Source organism: Saccostrea cucullata, unplaced genomic scaffold (assembly GCF_032062105.1).
Source record: "Saccostrea cucullata isolate Sc308-1 unplaced genomic scaffold, CSIRO_AGI_Scuc_v1 ctg4107, whole genome shotgun sequence".
In the NCBI taxonomy this organism is placed as follows: Eukaryota; Metazoa; Mollusca; class Bivalvia; order Ostreida; family Ostreidae; genus Saccostrea; species Saccostrea cuccullata.
Genome location: NW_026931987.1, coordinates 18,726 through 40,190, shown reverse-complemented (window position 1 = coordinate 40,190; position 21,465 = coordinate 18,726).

The following is a 21,465-nucleotide window of genomic DNA, read 5'->3' as shown; positions in this document are numbered from 1 at the left end:
AAAATTTCATTAATTTTCAAATACAAGAAATGTGAGAAGAATCCTACGTTAAAAGGCGAAAATTGCGTCGGTATATACTCATGTTATTTGATTCACTTCCTATAATATGCCTTGATCATTTAAAAAATGATCATTTTAAGAATGAAACCCCAAAAAAATCCAAGCCCCATTTTTTCTCTGTATGTCCCCTAAGAAACCCTTTTCCGGGGAAAATCTCCCCTTTTAGAGGCTTTTAGAATGTTGCGTCTGTATATATATACTCATGTTATTTGATTCGCTACCTGTTCTTCACATATATGATCGATACGGTCTAATTGACTCTCATGGAAGGAAAAACAGAACTTGCGTCGGTATATACTCATGTTATTTGATTCGCTCCCTATAATATGTCTTATGCTAGTTATAAGACAGAATTCTCCATATATTTTATTTCCTTAAATCATTAGTAATTTTGATTACCGAAGCTAAAGCATGATTAAAATCACTCTTATACAGGCATTGACGTTAACGTGTACAACGTCAAACTTATTTGATTCGCGAAGTGAATAACATGATTATGCCTATGATATCAGTAGAAATGTACTTCACTCGATCTCTCTTGAAATCATTCAAACTTAAATAAGTATTCTCTATGATACAATTTGCTGCAGTCATGAATTAAAATTTCTTTTTGGACAAATATTTTTGCATGAGAACCGGGACCATATTTTTTGGCGTCAGATTAGCAAATGAGGCAAAAACATGACTTTAAGTGAATGAGAATTGCATTATTGCTAGTGCTCTCGAGCTCTAGCAACTACGTTAGTCCAAATTCCTTGAATACGCATGCTTGGCTTCATGGTCGTGCATTCTGGAAAAAATTGTGAAAACTACTATAGATAGACCGTACGATAACAATTTCGTTGTATCATGTTGTAGCATTAAATAACTATGCTTATTTATTGTGTTGCTTACACTTTAAAGATAACTACATATTTGTAATACTTCAAATTTTCCGGATTTTTTCTGACGGAAAAGCCCGAGTCATTATCTGATTGTTCTAAACAAAGACAAGGGAGGGTTTTTTTTTTACGTCTAAGAACAACCAAAGATAGACTCTAATTTCTGATTGGTCAATTCAGCCAATCTTACAAATTCCAGAAACAAGAATTTACACTAAAAATAACGAATAAATCCATTATATATATGAAAAAATCTGATGTGTATGGCTTAATTTTTACCCTAACAATTTTTGACAAAGATGACCCAAAGGACCAAGCTACTTACTTCACATCTTTCTGGATTTCTTTATACAACGTACACTTTGAGTTATTTTCTATATTCCTTTTAACTCCCCTGTATTTTCTTTGCTACATTGCCAAGAAATTCTATTCTTAAACCAGCTCATACAATGCCTCAATCGGCATCTTCTCCAGATTATATAGCGTCTCCACCCTCTGCAGTAAAGGTCATAAATGTTCCGTTTCGCCAAATCTCCAATAGGTCTACACCCCCCACCCCCACCGTTTCTTTACCTATGTGTCTATAAAATACACTTCACAAAACAATTATAACTTTATCTCTCCCCAGCCTCGATAAAAATTAAAGAATTCAGCAAAATAAATCACTTGATCACGGATCCTCCTTTCTGTGTTTAAAAATTGCTACGGCGCTAGCTCACCTATCTTTTTAAAAGATAAACTATAGACCGGCTTGTCTGTCAGATATATCCGCGATATATTTCGTATTAATGAGACAGGAAATGCCAGTCTATTACTAAGAATGTTATGGTCTGGGGTAGGATTTAATTAATTATTTATATTTTTTACATGTGTTAACATTTATTGGGATTTTTGTCTGGGTGAACTTTATTATGCATGATTTACACTGTGTTCATTTCAGTGAAGAATATTTACACAATGTGGTATCAACTATTTATCAGGTTGGGAACACATTCCCTTTAGCGAGATCATCTCGCTAAAGCGCGATTATCCCTCTGTAGCGGGAGAAAATACATCTCGGAAAACCGAGATTTGTACACTGATTATACCCGCACTTTCTAAAGAAAGTTCGGGTATATTGTTGTTACTCATGTCCGTCCGTCCGTCCGTCCGTCCGTCTGTCACACTTTTCTTCCCTGAACTCCTCTTACATTTTACACAGTAGCTTAATCATCTTTTGGGAGATGGTTTGTGGGGTCATGTAGATGTGCAATAAGGTTTTGGAATTTCGATTTTGCCCCAGGGGGTCAAATGGGGGTCGAAAAATGACGTTTTTTGTCCAAAAAGCCCCGTCTTCCCTGAACTCCTTCTACATTTTACTCAGTAGCCTAACCAGCTTTTGGGAGATGGTTGGTGGGGTCATGTAGATGTGCAGTAAGCTTTCGGAATTTTGATTTTGCCCCAGGGGGTCAAATGGGGGTCGAAAAATGACGTTTTTTAAGCAAAAAGCTCCGTCTTCCCTGAACTCCTCTTACATTTTACTCAGTAGCCTAACCAGCTTTTGGCAGATGGTTGGTGGGGTCATGTAGATGTTCAGTAAGCTTTCGGAATTTTGATTTTGCCCCAGGGGGTCAAATGGGGGTCGAAAAATGACGTTTTTTGTCCAAAAAGCCCCGTCTTCCCTGAACTCTTTCTACATTTTACTCAGTAGCCTAACCAGCTTTTGGGAGATGGTTGGTGGGGTCATGTAGATGTGCAGTAAGCTTTCGGAATTTTGATTTTGCCCCAGGGGGTCAAATGGGGGTCGAAAAATGATGTTTTTTAAGCAAAAAGCTCCGTCTTCCCTGAACTCCTCTTACATTTTACTCAGTAGCCTAACCAGCTTTTGGCAGATGGTTGGTGGGGTCATGTAGATGTGCAGTAAGCTTTCGGAATTTCGATTTTGCCCCGGTGGGTCAAATGGGGGTCGAAAAATGACGTTTTTTTGTCCAAAAAGCCCCGTCTTCCCTGAACTCCTTCTACATTTTACTCAGTAGCCTAACCAGCTTTTGGGAGATGGTTGGTGGGGTCATGTAGATGTGCAGTAAGCTTTCGGAATTTTGATTTTGCCCCAGGGGGTCAAATGGGGGTCGAAAAATGACGTTTTTTAACCAAAAAGCTCCGTCTTTCCTGAACTCTTCTTACATTTTACTCAGTAGCCTAATCATCTTTTGAGAGATGGTTGGTGGGGTCATGTAGATGTGCAGTAACGTTTTGGAATTTCGATTTTGCCCCGGGGGGTCAAATGGGGGTCGAAAAATGACGTTTTTTGTCCAAAAAGCCCCGTCTTCCCTGAACTCCTTCTACATTTTACTCAGTAGCCTAACCAGCTTTTGGGAGATGGTTGGTGGGGTCATGTAGATGTGCAGTAAGCTTTCGGAATTTTGATTTTGCCCCAGGAGGTCAAATGGGGGTCGAAAAATGACGTTTTTTGTCCAAAAAGCCCCGTCTTCCCTGAACTCCTTCTACATTTTACTCAGTAGCCTAACCAGCTTTTGGGAGATGGTTGGTGGGTCATGTAGATGTGCAGTTAGGTTTCGGAGTTTTGATTTTGCCCCGGGGGGTCAAATAAGGGTCGAAAAATGATGTTTTTTTATGGAAAAAGCCCCATCTTCCCTGAACTCCTCTTACATTTTATTCAGCACTCCTTTTTTTGTTTTAAACAGTGGTCTTATCATCTTTTGGGAGAGTTCACTCTTTTGAAATTTTGTTAAAACATCAAGGTCAAGGGGTAAAAAATCATAGCATGTTGGGAGCCTCTTGTTATGGGTAATGTTCACTTGAAATGTGAAAGTCAAATCTCTTCTCAATGAAAAGGAAATACAACAATGAAAACTAAGTTAAACTTCAAGGTCAAGGTCACAGAGTCAAAAAGTCATGATACATTTTGGAAGGTCTTATCACAGGTAATATGAATGCCCTTTCATTTATCTTTCAAAATGATCAATTCAAAGCAATTAATTTTTTTAAGGAAATTAGGTCAAACTTCAAGATCATGGGTAATGAAAATCATAGTGTATGTAGAATGGTATTGTCCCATTTAATACTAATACACATGTTTAATATAAAAGTCCTATCTCTTCTCATTCAAAATATACGACCATGATGACCAAGGTTAAATTTATTGTGACAGATGGGCAGATTGACAAACAAATGAGATTTAATGTACCCTACCTTTAGCAAAAATGGGGACAATAAATGTCTTTGCTGTTTTTGAGAAGAAGATTTATGTTGGAACAAGATGTGTTTGTGAAACACTACGCGCCCGGCGGCAACAAAGTTAAAAAAATCTTCTTTTAGCATATTGATCACAGTCAAGGTCACAAGGTCATTGACCATGGTGTCATTCGAAAGAACTTAATCAGTGGAGTATGCGTACTAAATATGAAGTCCCTATCTCCTATGGTTCAAAAGTTGTGGCAAAAAGTGTAAAGAGCTATTTTTAACATATCCGTCACAGTCAAGGTCACAAGATCATTGACCTTGCCGTCGTTTGAAAGGACTTTATCGGTGGAATATGCATACCAAATATGAAGTCCTTATCTCTGATGGTTCAAAAGTTATGGCAAAAAGTGTAAAAAGCTATTTTTAGAATATAGGTCACAGTCAAGGTCACAAAGTCATTGATCATGGTGTCATTTGAAAGAACTTAATTGGTGGAGTATGCATACCAAATATGAAGTCCTTATCTCTGATGGTTCAAAAGTTATGGCAAAAAGTGTAAAAAGCTATTTTTAGCATATAGGTCACAGTCAAGGTCACAAGATCATTGACCTTGATGTCATTTGAAAGGACTCTATTAGTGGAGTATGCATACCAAATATGAAGTCCCTATCTCCTATGATTCAAAAGTTATGACAAACAGTGGAAAAAGCTATTTTTAGCATATAAGTCTTAGTCAAGGTCACAAGGTCATTGACCTTGAAGTCATTTGAAAGGACTTTATTAGTGGAGTATGCTTACCAAATATAAAGTCTCTATCCCTTATTGTTCAAAAGTTATGGCCAAGGTTAAAGTTGACAAACAGACAAACAGATAAACAGACAAACAGACAAACAGACAGGACAAAAACAATATACGCCCGGGATCTATCGATCCGGGCGCTTAAAAAGTACCCTGCATATTTAAATGTAAATTGGTTGAAATTAGCCCAGTGGTTCTTAAGAAGTTAATGTGAAAAGTTTGCAGATAAACAGATGGACAACAGAAATCAGTACATTTCAGAAAACAGTATGCTTATAAATAGTTAATCAAGGTGCTTTGGGTAGCAAAATAAAGCTAAACTGGTATATCTAATTCATCCGCAGAGCTTAGTATATTTCAATATGCACAACCTTTTCAACTCTTATAATTATTTTTTAAAATTTATATCACCATGTCTCATTCAAGGGAGAACTAGAGATATGACCAGATGTATATCTGTTGAATATAAAATATGTACATGTATTCTGTGTTTTTTTTAGTAATTTGTTTGTTTGTTGTGACAGCAACTGTTATGACAGCTTTTGGCAAAGGTTGAAGTTTCTCAAATGTAAGTCAAACTCCAAGGTCAAGGTCAAAGGGTCTAAATTGTTGGTATCAAAGGGAAAGTCTTGTCACAAGGAATATACATGTGAAAAAAGGGAGAAATCCCTAGAACTTCCTCACCTGTTCAAAAGTTATTGCCAAGGTTAAAGTTAAATTGGATTCAACTCTAAGGTCTAGGTCAAAAATAATTATACCTGTTGAAAGTTCACAATGATTACACATGTAAGAGCATGAAAGTCCTAGCACCACCTGTTCAAAACTTACCCCAAGTTCAAGGTATTTTTCTTGTAAAATTGGGTCAAACTCCAAGGTCAAGAGATCAAGAGGTCAAAATTGGTGGTACCCATTAAAAGGTTTTGCCAAAAGAAATTTACCTATGAAATATTGAAGCCATGTGTATAGCCCAATCCACTTAAAAAATATGGGCAAGGTTAAAGTTTCCGTGGACAGACAAAAATACATAAACATAGGAAACAAAATATGTATAAATAGTCAAATGAAAAAATTTTCTACTATTATGGAGTCATAAAATCAATTGTCATTTCAGGTACAGGGAGTCAGTGGCTATGGAGATCAGACCCCTCCCCCCTGGAATTAGCAGTTATTTAAATAAGACTATATATGTTCTGTAGAGAATAAAAATGACTTTGGACATCCTCCCCCTTAGAAAACAGGGACTCCACCATCATTGTTTTTATTATTATTTTTTATTTCCATCTCAGGAAATCTTGGGCTGATTTTTTTGACTGAGGTGTGACACCCCCCCCCCCCTTTCTGAAAAAAAAAATTCTGGATCTGCGTCTGTTATATACTGAATGTCCGCAACGGGAGATAACTTGACAATGTGAAATTTGTCGACTGTGGCATGCGATGATCTTTGACCATGTTGACCCTTTTTGAACTTCAACCTAACCATTTGCATTTATTTATTTTGCAATCTATACTAAATCTTGTACTTACCGAATGTCATAGGTCGTGACAACGAATTCATGAAATAAAATATAATCCATATAATCTAATTAAAACACAAATGATTTTAACTGACCACACTGCATCATCAGCATACATGTGCTAAATAATCTCATTCGACAAACCTTTGCTGATTCCGTTGCCAGTATGAATTGGCCGAGGTGTGCCGAGAGGTGATATCTATAAATATGATAATGGGTGACGCAAACCCAATGTGAATGTAGAAAATAAAACTGTTTAGTACAAGAACAAATTTCAAACTATCATAATAAACTAAACTATGTTTTTTAAAAAATGTGAGAGTGAGAGAGAGAGTGTGTGTGTGGGGGGGGGGGGGGGGGGGGGAAGGCATTGACAAATTAATCGGGTTGTATTTTCAATGGGTTTTTTTCCCGACCAAATACTAAAATCAGTTTGCACATTTTGATAAATTCATCAAAAACGCTTTGTACTAAAATAATATTTTATGTCGTTGAGAAAGTAAATTTAAAAAGTTCCAAATTATGGGAAAATTATTTATTTGAATCTAATTAAGTAATTTACTTCAATCATTTATTAAATTCTGTTATTTCAGACTGGTTATGAATTAAGTATTTTAAAATACATATGTGAGGCTCAGAGTTGATATGGTCATCTGAAAATTTTATGTTCAATTTGACGAATACATGTACGGTGATAATTATAGAATTATTTTGACTTCTTCCTTGGAAAGTCCAATATGAATGAGTGTATATTTAGAGGCAAACACCATAGTGCGGGTATTACTGTCTCATGACAGCATCTAGTTCAAACTGTAATCGTGTTAACTTCTGAAAAAGGAAAATCCGGGAGTATGTTAACCCATTCGATAAATATTTATTGTCTCATCTCAATAAATTTGCTTCAAAATATTGCCTCTACTGCTGCAAATCATGGAAATTAGAATAAGTTTATGAACAATAGCGTAGCCTTCCTACGGAGGACCACATGTGATAATTATCAGTACAACTAAACTTACTTCAGGTATACGGTTATTGTAATTGCATGTTTACCTTTTTTTTAAATACGTCTGCTTGAAAAGCGGGAGTATATACAGCAGGACATAGTGATGGGGTGTCCGTCACTTAGGACTTTCCAAAGGGCATGACGATCTCGAGACGAAGTCTGTTTGGTGACCTATAAATTCTCAAATCGCCTGATTGACTGATATAAAGTCCCACCTTCTTACTGTAAGAAGCGCACTCATTGGTTCTTTGCTACACTCGTCAGAGTTTCCAGGATCTTCTAACAGATACATGTATATTATTTTTTTCTGTATATTTTACCCGTGAAATAATACGTTCAGTGTCAGTTTTAAATTCTTGTCCTACGTAAATTACCGGTAATCAACCCTAAAAATTATTTTATCCTATACTATTGCACTTTCATATTGGAAACGTGATATTTTAGACGGCTAGAGATGGTACATTAGATGGACGAATAGGTGGGGGAGGGGTACTAGAAACAAATAAAGTAGGTAGGTTGTGCATAGTAAAAGCTATCGACATAACCATTTTTAAATCTTTACCATTTTAATTGCAAGTCTTATCGGTGATCAACTAAGACTCGATCTTCTAATAAGGAAGCTAATAAAGGTGACAATAGCCTCTCTTATTAACTAAATAAAACAATTACAAGGTATAATAAAATGTAAAATTCGAAGTATTCCATGCAATGTTCGTAGATATTCTTTCAAAATAAAGAATGTCTTTACCAGTATTCACCTGCCACCAAAATACGGCTGAAATTTTGCCGACTCGGCATTTAACAATAACAATCAACACTTTTAGCTTTTTTTTTATTTATTTGATTTTTGGGGGCAGATTTTTCAGAAGCCCCCCCTTTTCTTTAAACATAAAAATGCCACCTGGTCTGTGTGCTTTCATGTAGCCTATGTTATGGAAAGTACTAGTATCTGATTTCCTTTTAAAATTTACACATTTTAACTTATGCAGGATCCCACCATATGTTTCCAACGCAACTAAATTGTCCTCAAACGAAGAACTGTTCATTGCCACCGGGTAAAAACATTAAGAATTTATGTCATTAAAATACGAATACCTAGGGAATATTATACTCCTTTAATTATAATTAACAACACGTAAGTAGCAGCAATTTCAACAATGCAATTTCGCATTTTCGTTTAGTTATTAAATTTAATTCAAGGTAAATGTTTACACTTTCAACAAGCACGTTTCTGTGTTAATGAAAAGAAGGGTAAGTGGTAACTGAAAAAAAGTTCGAAGCTACCCCCCCCCCCCCCTCTACCCGCATGAAATAGGATTTTCAGGTTTGGACAATGGTCAAATTCTCCTCTTTTTGTCAAGTTTTTTTCAGGTTGATTTTTTTTCTCTTTGAATTAGCTACCCCCCCCTTTCCAATTTGCTTCCAACGCCGCTGAATCATGCTTTCCTCAATTAACAAGTTTACCATGCATCAACATTTGTACTAAGTCAATATCGGTTAGACTCATTATACGGTAAACCTTCTTTTATTAATTTGTTTTCAATATTAATGGTTTACCCATATTCTATACACATCTCAGTTTATACTTGCTTTTTAATCATGACTTTTCCACAAACGTTACAACCCTGTTGCGCTTCCGTACTTCTTCGCGTCAACCAAAGATCAAATATTTAAGCAAATATCATGGGTTTCTAAAGAATATTATTTTGAACTTTTGTACAAGAATGGAAAGCTAAGACCCTAACGAGTATAATTTGGATATCTATACATATTTTATATGCTTCAAAAACATATATGACTGTAAATCTTGAAACCTTCGCTAAAAAGGCACGATTTACACGTGGATTTTAGCATCTTATTCTCACACGCAGCAGTGATTGTCTTAAATTTCTGGCCAATATTGTCAGTTTTTTGTAGTAAATTCACGCTTCAATGCAGCTTTCTCCCGGATTTTCAATACGCACGAGATTTTTGATTATTTTATAACGAAAACAACAATGAAAATTCCCGTTTATGGTAATGTTTTTTCTTCCGCTAAAGAGGGATAATCACGCTTTAGCGAGATGATCTCGCTAAAGGGGATGTGTTCCCAACCTGTTTATAGCACATTGACATACTTGTTGTTTGCAGTTAAACAGAAAATCCGATATTTGATGAATTCAGGTTCAATTAACCGTTACAATCTTTTGATGTTACTGTATTTTACTTGATTATTTATGAGTCAAATAAGAGCCTGACATTGCCATAATTGCACTCAATTGCTGGAGTCATGGAAGTTGTTTACATCCCGCCGACATCTTACATGTATATCTGTATTAGCCACAGTCTCGTATTTTACCTTACTTATTATTAGTTTTATATTACAGGCATAATAACTTGCCATTTATTCTGTTAATTTTTATTGTTGATTCAACTTCATTTTTGCCATTATTTTCCCGATTACACGTGTCTGCAATATATTTTTTGTCCATTTGCGATATTGTCTGCATACTCATTAAGTTTACTTATGTGATATTTACTAGTTTCAGATATAAATTGTTTACTTACTTATTATAGACACATCCTTTGTGATCCATATTTATTGGTTATTTTGTCTTTTTACATGTAAGTTCCTGCGTTTGTTCATAATCCATATTGTACGACAACTTTGTTTGACAGTACAACACGATTTTCACTTTGTTCGACGTCGCACATTGTTGTGATTGGTGGAACTCACCGTAAAGCATTTTTATTGGTTTATCTTGTCATGTGACCCTTTTTCGAAGGTTATGATTATACTGTAAATCACTTTTGATTCGCGAGAACTTTACAGTCGCGTAATTTCGCCAGACAGCGAGCACGTGAACATTTCATTCTCGCGTATTATCCCAGCAGGTACACAACGTTGTTTAAACGTTGAATATCAGTTGAAGTTGGGTTTAGACGTTGATTAACCTAGATACAATATTGATTCAACGTTGACTTTTCAACGTTGAAAATTTAACGTTGAATCAACATTGAATTCAAATTGAGTTGAATTGCCAACATTGATTCAACGTCGGATCTTTGCTGAGCGGGCCAATCCTAATTTTCGCAGATAGATAATTCGGACTATGATAGTGTCGGACTATAACACCGTCGGACCATAAGGAGGTCGTACTTGACAAAGTCGCACCACCGTATATCATTACTATCCATCATAACTAACAAGGATGGTAAATATAGGAATTTTACACATTCAATGATAAATATGAAATCAGTACGAGTTTGCCAATGAACGAATTAAGAGCATACGCAGTAGGACATCCAGAAAATATTCAAAAAGTATCATTGAAGAGACATAATTTGTGGAAATGCAAATCTGGTGCATCAAAAGTTGTACCGTATAAGATTTGCATTTTACCTTGGAATGGTTTCATGTTCTGGACTATTTCATGACCACATGTGAAAATAGAAAACGTTTGTAAATGCTCGGGTTTTGTAACATGATTAATTTATAAAATGTATTTTGGTGAAAATTATTGTAACACAATTAACTATTGATAGGAAATTAAACACTTACTTTTCACAATATATAATTTTTTTTCATATAGTGATATACCGTATGTTTTCATTTAAGGGGTCCCGACCCTCTGCTATACTTTTTACCTTAGAAAGTTTTAACATTAGAACCACATGGAAAATAGTTTGAAGTATAAAGTGCTGATTATATTTTCAGAAATGATTTTTATGTGCAGATCATGAAATGAAGAAATTGAACACAGAGAATAGAAAGAGTAACGATTTAATACCAGAACTTTAAATATAATATATGAGGTGCATATGAAAATAATGCTTACTATTATACCATGTTTTTATCTGGCATGTTAGAAAACACCATGGAGCGATATTTCTTAAGTCAGAAAATCACAATGTTGTATGTGGTTGTAAGAAAAAAAATATATCTGTGATGAGGAGTTATCTTTCTTCTAAATATTTCTTCATGTGAAAAAAAAAATCATTCTAATTAAAACAGTATATTGAGTACTTGAAATATTAAACCATTTTTAAAATGGTACTTAAAAAGATACAACTTATTCAATTTATAAGGCATTTGATGTTGGATTTAAATGTTTTATTGTTAAATATAATAAAACAATTACAAAGAAATTTGCAAAAGAAATAGAAAGTAATGTTTCCACCATATGTTTTTTCTCATCAAATTGACTACTCATAGGTCTCAGGAAACTGATTAAGAAACCTGTTAGTAGTAGAGATTGTTCTATCTGACGTATCCGTATACGTATCCGTATCCGTATCCGTATCGAGATATGAAAGGCATCTCGATCCCGATGTCTCAACCATTTAATACAATTTCCGTTTCTGTTTGTGGTTAGATTAGCCACAGTCATGCACTGGAAAATAGCAAATGGCAATTTTTCTATTAAAAATACTAAACTGCCGTAAACCTCTATCATTTCGAAGAAAAATATTTATTAAAAAAAAGAAAATGAATAAATAAATCCAAGTACAAAATATTTCATTTTAATTATTTTGTTTTAAAACTAAATTCATTTTGTATCAAAATATTTGTAGGAAATCTCCTTTCTCTTTTTCCTCTCGCTTAATATCAGGATATTTTATTGATATATTCTGAATTTGTCATATACCTTTACACGGTATAACCCCCCCCCCCCCACACACACACACACACACTGAAATACAAAATACGTTATCATCAACGCGATTGATAAAATACTGAAGCCGTTTTTAAAGAGACTATTCAAACTGATTTCATAATTCGTTTCAGGACCGTTTCAAGTATTGAGTATATGCATTGAAGAGCCTGTTCAACTCCTTCCTTTCCCCTCCCCTCACATTGGCGTCAGAAGCAAATTGAAAGAAGGCAGGGGGGGGGGGCTAATTGAAAGAGAAAAATATGTCCTGAAAAACCCTGACATGCAAAAAAAGTACTTAAACACTATTTTGTGTGTGTGGGCGGGGGGGGGGGGGAGAGGGGGTCGAACTTTTTTCATGCCATTTTTCTTTAACACTACCACTTATTCTTCTTTGACTGCAATACAACATGCCTTTTGAAAGTGGAAAGGGAGCCTGCACCCCCCCCCCAAGTTCCGGCGTCTGTGCCTCACAATGTGCACACACGACATTTGATAACGTCTTTTTACTATCATTCATTAACATCATTTGTGGTTTGATATAAAAACTATTTCAGAATATGGTATTCAAAAAATATAATCTCAAATCTTTTTTTATGCTAAGATCAAAATAAATATGGCTCAAAATGTTCAAAATAATACATCTTATTTTGCTAAGTCTACTTGTCCATCGTGCTAATTTTCTTCACTTTTTTATTCGACTTTCTTTTTTATTTATATATACAATTTGGCCGAGATCGAGATCATTGTGCACAGTGAAGAGAAGGAACTGCTTCAATGTAGCCAAGAAAAAAATCACGCATTAAAAGAAAAATTACAGTGATAAATACATGTACCAAAGTTTTTCAGACCTTGCTTTGTTCACTTTAAACTCGATCATGTAACTTTCATAAAAAGAAGTTAAAATGCAAATAGAATAGTTTAAGAAAGGAAGATACATCGTAACCTAGCTTTTACTTTTCTCCCCCTTCATCGACAAGTGTTAAATCAATCGAGTACTACATATACTGCGTTTAATTGAAACACTGTCGGAAATTGTACATAATCAATTCTCAATCTCCTTGAAACCCTGGATACACATAGGTGTCAGAACCGGGTGGGGGAGGGGCTTAAGCCTCCCCCCCCCCCACTTTCTTGCAAAGAAAGACATTTGACATAATATAGGCATTTAAAAGTGGGGTTTACCTTTTTTGTTGGTTTAGCCCCCCCCCTTTCAATTAACGCCCCCACTTTTTGCCTGCGCCGCCCATGATACGGCTATCGACCTACAATTTAGGGAGTGTATTTAAACCGCCCCAGAATTACCAGATATCCAATTTTTTTTGGAGAACTATGACTATCAAATACTTTATAATTAATGGCATAGAAAATGATAAAAAAAAAAAAAAGGAAAAGAGGATGGACGTTTTCAGTAAATCCCCCATACACATTTATTTTGCAATATGGTGAAATCTTTCCCAGTTAATGTACAATTACATGTTTTTCAATTAATTTATAAGTTTGAGATAAAGAGGTTTAACTGTATATATAATTATATATTTTGGGGGATATGTTGTGTAAAATTCTTGTAAATATTAATGTTAATTTTAGAATGAAGAATGAATACCATAAGAGAGAGAGAAAGAAAGAGCGAGAGAGAGAGAAAGAAAGAGAAAGAGATTTTCTATTTTCTACACATTTAAATAATTCAAATCATGCTTGTTTTTCTAATTTTATTTTTAAACTAAGTCTTTTACCCCCTCCCCTTCTCCCCCCAAAACATGATGCATAAGGCGTGTACAGCAACTGATATGTTTTTTATTAAAAATATCACACTACATATCATTTTTTAGTGAATGAGGTTAAAAATCAAACATGAAACGATGGAAATATAGCAGATTGTTAAGACATCGGGATCGAGATGCCTTTCATATCTCGATACGGATACGGATACGTATACGGATATGGATACGTCAGATAGAACAATCTCTAGTATTACTACTTTTTACTTTGAAAGTTATCTGTCTTATCAGAGGGTCGCTATCCCTTCATCAATTATGAAGGCATCATAGCAACCGTGATATAAAACGGTTGAAATTTTAAGTAAGTATACATGTGTATTATTACTATATGACACCCCCTTTCCAAAATAAATAATTGAATAAATATTAAATCAACTGTTTTTCAACATATAATCAACGTTGATTATGATAATCAACGTTGATTATCAATGTTGATTAAATGTTAAGACTTCAACTTTGATACAAATTTTCAAAATCTAACATAAAATCAATGTTGAATCAACATAGATAAACAACATTGATTCAAAGTTTGTTCAATGTTGTGTGCCTGCTGGGATAATATTCATTAAGATTTTATAGAGAAATTTAAAAAATTCATGAAAATTATGTGTCGCTTATAAAGAGTCAATGACAATCTCGCGAAAATTTAGTGATCTACAGTAAGTGCCTTGCCAGTCTCTGGCAGATAAGTTGTATTAGCAGCATAGCAGTTGTAGCCTAATCCTAGGTGAGACAAGTGTAAATTATCTCCCAACACACTGGATACCTATTTATTATGTATTATACCTGATTCTGTTTTTGCTCAATATTGCTGAAATGGTTAATGAATTATTGTTACCTTTGAGAAACTCTCGTCCGTTTATAAAACTGAAGTTAACCAGGATTAAACCACCCCACCTGTGGTGTACAGTATGATGTTATTTTTTGTAACCCCCATTCATGAAAGGCCATCCGTGGGGAGCTTACACGAATACTATTGTACAGAAATTTTATGAATATTGCATGAAAAAAAAAGAAAAATCTTATGGCGATCGGAAATGCACAAAGACCATCTTTCGATCCAATTTGTAAATGAAAAGCATTTTTTAAAATACTTTTATTTTCATGCTCACAATGACAAACAATTCATTTGTTAAATAAACGTGGTTTCTCAAAGTCACAGTGCAAAGATTTTTGTCTGTAATAATTTCTTTGTTGTACTATCGATGAATACAATTGATAGGTGGATTCCCTGGCAAAAATCGTGATCACGACTATAGTTACGTAAAAAATGTTTTATCCATTTAAATGCCTGAAATGCCGCTCGTTTCCTTATCCTTGAAGCGCTGGTGTTCTGAACTTGACACAAACTACATTTTATTAATTAAACGTTTTCTAGTTAACAACAAATTTAAAACGCCCGTGACATCTTTCATAGTTTCTAATCCTTGTATTTTGTTCATTTGAACATTTTTCTTATTTTCTACTCCACAGACTTGATAATAGATTACTGTAACCTGAACCACGTGTTCGAAGTAAAATGTAAACATGTATTTGACGTTAAAGTTGCTATTCATTCAACGATTGGTCAGTTGCTCGTAGTAAGATCATCTGTGCCCATTAAAAACAATAGCCATATGAGGCAAACAAAGGTTTGTCAGTGTAGATGATATTACACATTTTTTACCAGCGTAGCAGTCGCTTCTAAGTTTCGCCGTAAACTATCAAAGAAGGCAAAGATAAGGTATATTGTTATTTCACCCTTCCCCCTTTATCCACCCTTTTCTGCTCATGAAAATATTTCAAAAAGGTCTGGAAACACATTTTTCACAGGACATGTTTTCCAAAGAAACAGACTTAAATTGAAATCTGGCCCCTTTATTTGAGATGGAATTCCCGGAAATATTAGAGTGTCTGTAGCAAAATTATATCTAGAAGTATCTCACATAAGTCAAATGAAGTTGAAGGATATATTAGGCACCAGTTTTCACCAAGAAACGGTCAAATTTGCGCTCCCGCATACTCTTACAATGAAGCGCATTGAAGTGGTAAAATTTCCCGTTCGAATGGAACGTTTTGAGCTATCTTTAGAGTGTTTACTGTCATCTTATGACACGCCCATTTCTTTAGAAATGGATAAAACGGTCCAGTTGTTTCTTCAATTACCTGTAGAACAGGTTTTCCATAAATATAATAGCCAGTCAAATTGAGGATCTAAATAAACACCGAGTAAACACGTGTTCGACCGAAACATGTGTTGTGGTAACTTCAATAGACATGATAAGTTGAAAAATATGTACATATTTGTTGCAATATGTGTTTTAAAGAAGCGGGGAGTCTCTAACTCTCTCTTTTAATTTTTTTAAAGCTCCATTTCAGTGTAACTCATATTGCTTGTCGCGAAGAATGGGGTGTCCTAAACTACGACGAATATTTCTTTCTCATTTCTAAAAATATGGGCGTGTCAGTATGTTATAATTGACGTTCAAAACATGACTCAGAACTTTTCATCCAAACGGAAAATTTTACCACTTCAATGCGCTTCATTGTACCAGATATTGTAAAATTGTTCATGTATTTCTAAGACGAATCCCGAGCTGGGATATCAATTTGCTCCTCCTTAAGTCAATATAGGATTACTTTCATCTCAATTAATGTAGGAAAGGTAATCAAGTCAACTTACCTTGCAAAATCCGCCCCCTACCCCCAATTGTCATCATTCTGCGCCCTCATATGTGGGGCTATACATGGTGTTACAATGTACGAAAGCCTATTAGGATCAATCTAGAGAGAAAAAAAAATTAAAAGGCGTTATAACGCCTTTCGAAAAGGCGTAATAACGCGAAAAAAGGCGTTATAACGCCTTTTGAAAAGGCGTTATTACGCCTTTCCATTCTAAAAGGCGTTATTACGCCTTTCCATTCTAAAAGGCGTTATAACGCCTTTCCATTCTAAAAGGCGTTATTACGCCTTTCCATTCTAAAAGGCGTTATTACGCCTTTTGAAAAGGCGTTATTACGCATTTTAAAAAGGCGTTATTACGCCTTTCCAATCAAAAAGGCGGTATTACGCCTTTCTAAAAGGCATTATTACGCCTTTCCAAAAGGCATTATTACGCCTTCCCAAAACTTGTTATTACGCCTTTCCAAAAGGCGTTATTACACCTTTCCAAAACTCGTTATTACGCCTTTTGAAAAGGCGTTATTACGCCTTTCTAAAAGGCGTTATTACGCCTTTATAAAAGACGTTATTTCGCCTTTTAAAAAGGCGTTATTACGCTTTTTTGAATAACCATTATTTAGCATTTAACAGGCCCGTGCTTTTAACCCCCCCCCCCTTAACCACAACCCCCACTCTACTGGCCAAACTCGTGGGGTGGCTTCTCAGTTAAACTTTGTTTAAATGCAATAATTTGCCAGTTTTACACACTGCAACAAAATGTTCAGGAACCAACCACCCAATAGTTAATTATAGTATCTAAACTGTAGCACTGAAGACTTTTCCCCAAAAGTGTGTATGTGTGGAGGGGGGGGGGCAGCCCATTTGCACTCGTACTTCTGGCCTACTTGAAAATGAAAATGGAAAGGCGTTATTTTATGTTAATACATATATGAAAGATTTAATTAAAACCATCTTTATTTATGCAATTCTCTATATTCCTGTACATCTCACTGACAACCGTTTGCATTCGTATTAAGAGAAGGCAACACTCTCCTTGTGAAGATACGATATAGACAGATGTATCTTGGAACTTTGCTTCCATGGATTAAAATTCATGTCATTCGAAGATAATTTTCTCTCTTCTTGGAAAAAAGCAGGCACACTATTTGTATAGGTATAATGAACAACTGAAATGAATGATCCTTGGTAGAGTGTGTCTGGTATCAAAGAAGGACTTAGTTGGTTCAACATTGAAAATATATGACGCATTTAAAAATCTTTTTTCCTGGAAATCTAATTATTATCTGTTTAAATTATTTTTTGAGAAATTAGTCCTATATCAAATTGTAAAATTCATGTCCCAAAGGTAAGATTTCTGCACCCCCCCCCTACCCATCGGTTGGGCTAAATATGTTTAGTCAGGTATTCAAAATAAAGACGGAATAACGCCTTTTAGAAAAACATAATAACGCGTTTTAAAAAGGCGTAATAACGCCTTTTCAAAAGACGTAATAACGCCTTTTAGATAGGCGTAATAACGCCTTTTTAAAATGCATAATAACGCCTTTACAAAAGACGTAATAACGCGTTTTAGAAAGGCGTAATAACGCCTTTTGGAAGGCGAAATAACGCCTTTTAGAATGGAAAGGCGTAATAACGCCTTTTAGAAAGGCGTTATAACGCCTTTTAAAAAGGCGTAATAACGCCTTTTAGAAAGGCATTATAAAGCCTTTTAAAAAGGCATAATAACGCCTTTTAGAATGGAAAGGCGTAATAACGCCTTTTCAAAAGGCGTTATAACGCCTTTTTTCACGTTATTACGCCTTTTCGAAAGGCGTTATAACGCCTTTTAATTTTTTTTCTCTCTAGATTGATCCTAATAGGCTTTCGTAACAATGCTATATTAGAAAAATAAATATTTTTGGAGAAAGAAAAAAAAAAGATCACGACATTTTAATCTGTTGAGAGTTGTTGGAAGTATAAATGAGTCCATAAAATTTGCAAATGTTTCATGATTTTATTAAAAAGGATAATAATAACTAGAGCAAAGCTCGTTTCAAAGCAACAGGTACATTGTAGGTCTTCCGTCCTGTTCGACCGGAAGTAACTTTTATTTAAAAAAGAAAGAAGAGAATAATGATGTATTCAATGATTTAAATCTTCCAAATCTATGTTGATTATTGCGAAAGTAAGCCATTTCTTGCTACTTCCGGTTAGACCGGAAGTGACGTCGACGGACAAAAAACTAATGTATTCCCCTTCCAGTGACAGTTGTTATCCAAAAACGTGTCAAGAACGGCAAAAATATGCATTTTTTTTACTACTTTCGGTTTGGCCGGAAGTGACGTCATCGGACACATTTTACGGTATCAATAGCCTGTACTTGATATTTTGAAGAATTCTAAATAGTTTTTGAGATATAAAGAAAAGAATTTCGGCCCCTCTTAATCCCTTATTTTAGGGGTCAGTCCCTTTTTTGTGATATTGGATGAAAGATCTTTTAATTTTGCACCAATTTTGTTCTACATGTTAAATCAAATTTTTTACAGTTTAAGAAATATTATAAAAGAGGATTTAAAAAATTTGAAATTTGGAAATGCCATAACGAGCTTCCGTACGTAGCAATCTAGGTGATTATGAACTACGTCCAGCACATCTACATTTATTGCTCTATTATGGCTGTAAATCTTAAATTTCTGTCTTAAGCCGTTTTCGAGAAAACTCGCGGACAAACTAACCCTCTAAAATTCACTATAATACAAAAATCTCGGTACCGGAAGTGACGTCATCAAAATAAAAAAATCATGTCAAGATATTTTTTATGTTCTATCAGACCTGAAAGTTTCATGAAAATCTAGCAAACCGTTTCCGAGAACTCGCGTGCACAAAATTGGTAAGAAAAAAGAGAAAAAAAAAACTGTGAAAAAGAAACCTAAGAATAACAGTAAGGTCTTCCGGAAGACTTTAATAATAAGGCATTGCCTAATGATCTCTGACACAATACGACTTAGCGGATAATAATTTATCAAAGCTTTAATTATAATTATTGTGACGGACAAATAGCATCCAAGTATTTGGAAATTCTATAAAATTTACCCTTGAAAAAGTGTAATAAAAAGAGTCAATTAAATACATGTGAAATGTCAGAATTTCTTTGCGAATTTCAGAATTTTTTTTGCGATTTCAGTGGGCTGAATTAAGGTCAGTCTTCCCGGCCCTGTGCATGTTCACAAAGAAGAAGGGACAGTTTGGGCTTTATTGTGTCCTAAAAATTTTATGTTCTTAAAAAGTTATGAAATTGGCTTAAACAAGAGTTTAGAAGATGAATATGATAAATCATTAACGAATATGGCATGGAGGAGGACCATTCTGGAAATATGACATCATTAATTTGGTATATTTCTAAGTTAAATGCAGAAAAGCTTCAGAATGACTGATTTCTGTGCTTATTTTCCTTTAGAAAATAGTATCTGCCACCTTCGCCCACTTCAATGTTTAGATATATTATGTAAACTGCTTTAAATAAAAGCACAGACTTAGTATTTCAAAATCTTTGTGGGTGACGATGGCAGGGTATTATTTCTGAAAGAAAATTTCACCGAAAATTGATGTCTTTTGCAACTTTTAAAGAAAATACGGGAAAAACACAAGTTTATGACGTCACAATTGGCATTTAGGAGGTCATATGAGAAAAACGACTTGTGTTTTCTTACTGCATGGATTTCCTATGACTCAGAAAGAATTAATTTTAATTTCTTATATCACTTTTATGTTTTAGAAATATACATGGCTTAATTTGTATTGAAACCGTACCTTGTTCTTCATCTTCGTATTGTGCAATGACTAAAATCAGCATTACCTATGAAAAATAGCATCGTCGCCAACACCGCTCAAAATGGCTCAGTTACTTGACAGAGCTATCCCCCCCCCAAAAATAACAACCTGAAATTGCTTCCTTTGGGCCTGCCATATACTTTATGAAATGTAAGATTATCTTAAAAAATAAAGTGATTTTGAAATTAACTCAATGAATTTTCCCACCGGACCTCGTGACGCAGTAAGTGCTGTCTGGCCAGATAAATATCCCTCAGAACTCAATGGTTCCGAGTTCTGAATATACATGTAGATCTAAATTTGCAGACCACCAACGGCAATGGAGGTGTCCCAATATTAGTGAAAAAATTTCGGGAGGGACGTTCAGCAAAGTCATTCATGCCACCATCTATCAGTTCTCACAGTACTTTGATTAAATTAGCTAACATAACACAAATGGTAAAAAAAAAACTTTGTCTCAAAATGTCAACATTTCCCCTTTTTTAATGATGAAATCCTTTGTTTTAATTGTAATATCATATATCGTAGTTTAATGATGGAGCCCTAATCGTGTTTCTAAGTGTCTAAAGGTCCTACTTACACCAAGAATGGTGCCTCCCCTGAAGGACTGACAACTTCATTTCTTGGAAGACCCTTTCAAACAGACTGAGACAGAAGCAGAACTATTTAGACAAAATGAACAGAGAGCTGAGAGAGAAGCCATGATAACTCGGTCAGCTGTGTACCTGACCAACGGGATTCTGAAGGATTGATTGATTGATTGTACAAGGGCTGTTCAACAAAAAATGTCCTGAGCTCTGTGACATACAATATAGAAATCATATGACATTAAGCTTGACTTTCTGTCATGAATCAATCTTTAATGAATTCATTGCAATTTATTTGACCACATTTCATCACATAGTTTCAAAACAAGGGCTATTCGAGACACTGCCTTATGAATAAATGGTGAAGAATCATTAAACAAGAGTGAAATTAAACGCTTCATGAAAGTTTTTGTAAAACTCGTTAAGAACCCCAAAGAAATATTCTCTGAAACATGTGAAATTTACAGAACTAATGTCTGTTTTATAGACACATGAGCAGGTGGATTTCAATGAACAATAATGATATATTGGGCATCACAAATGGGTACCG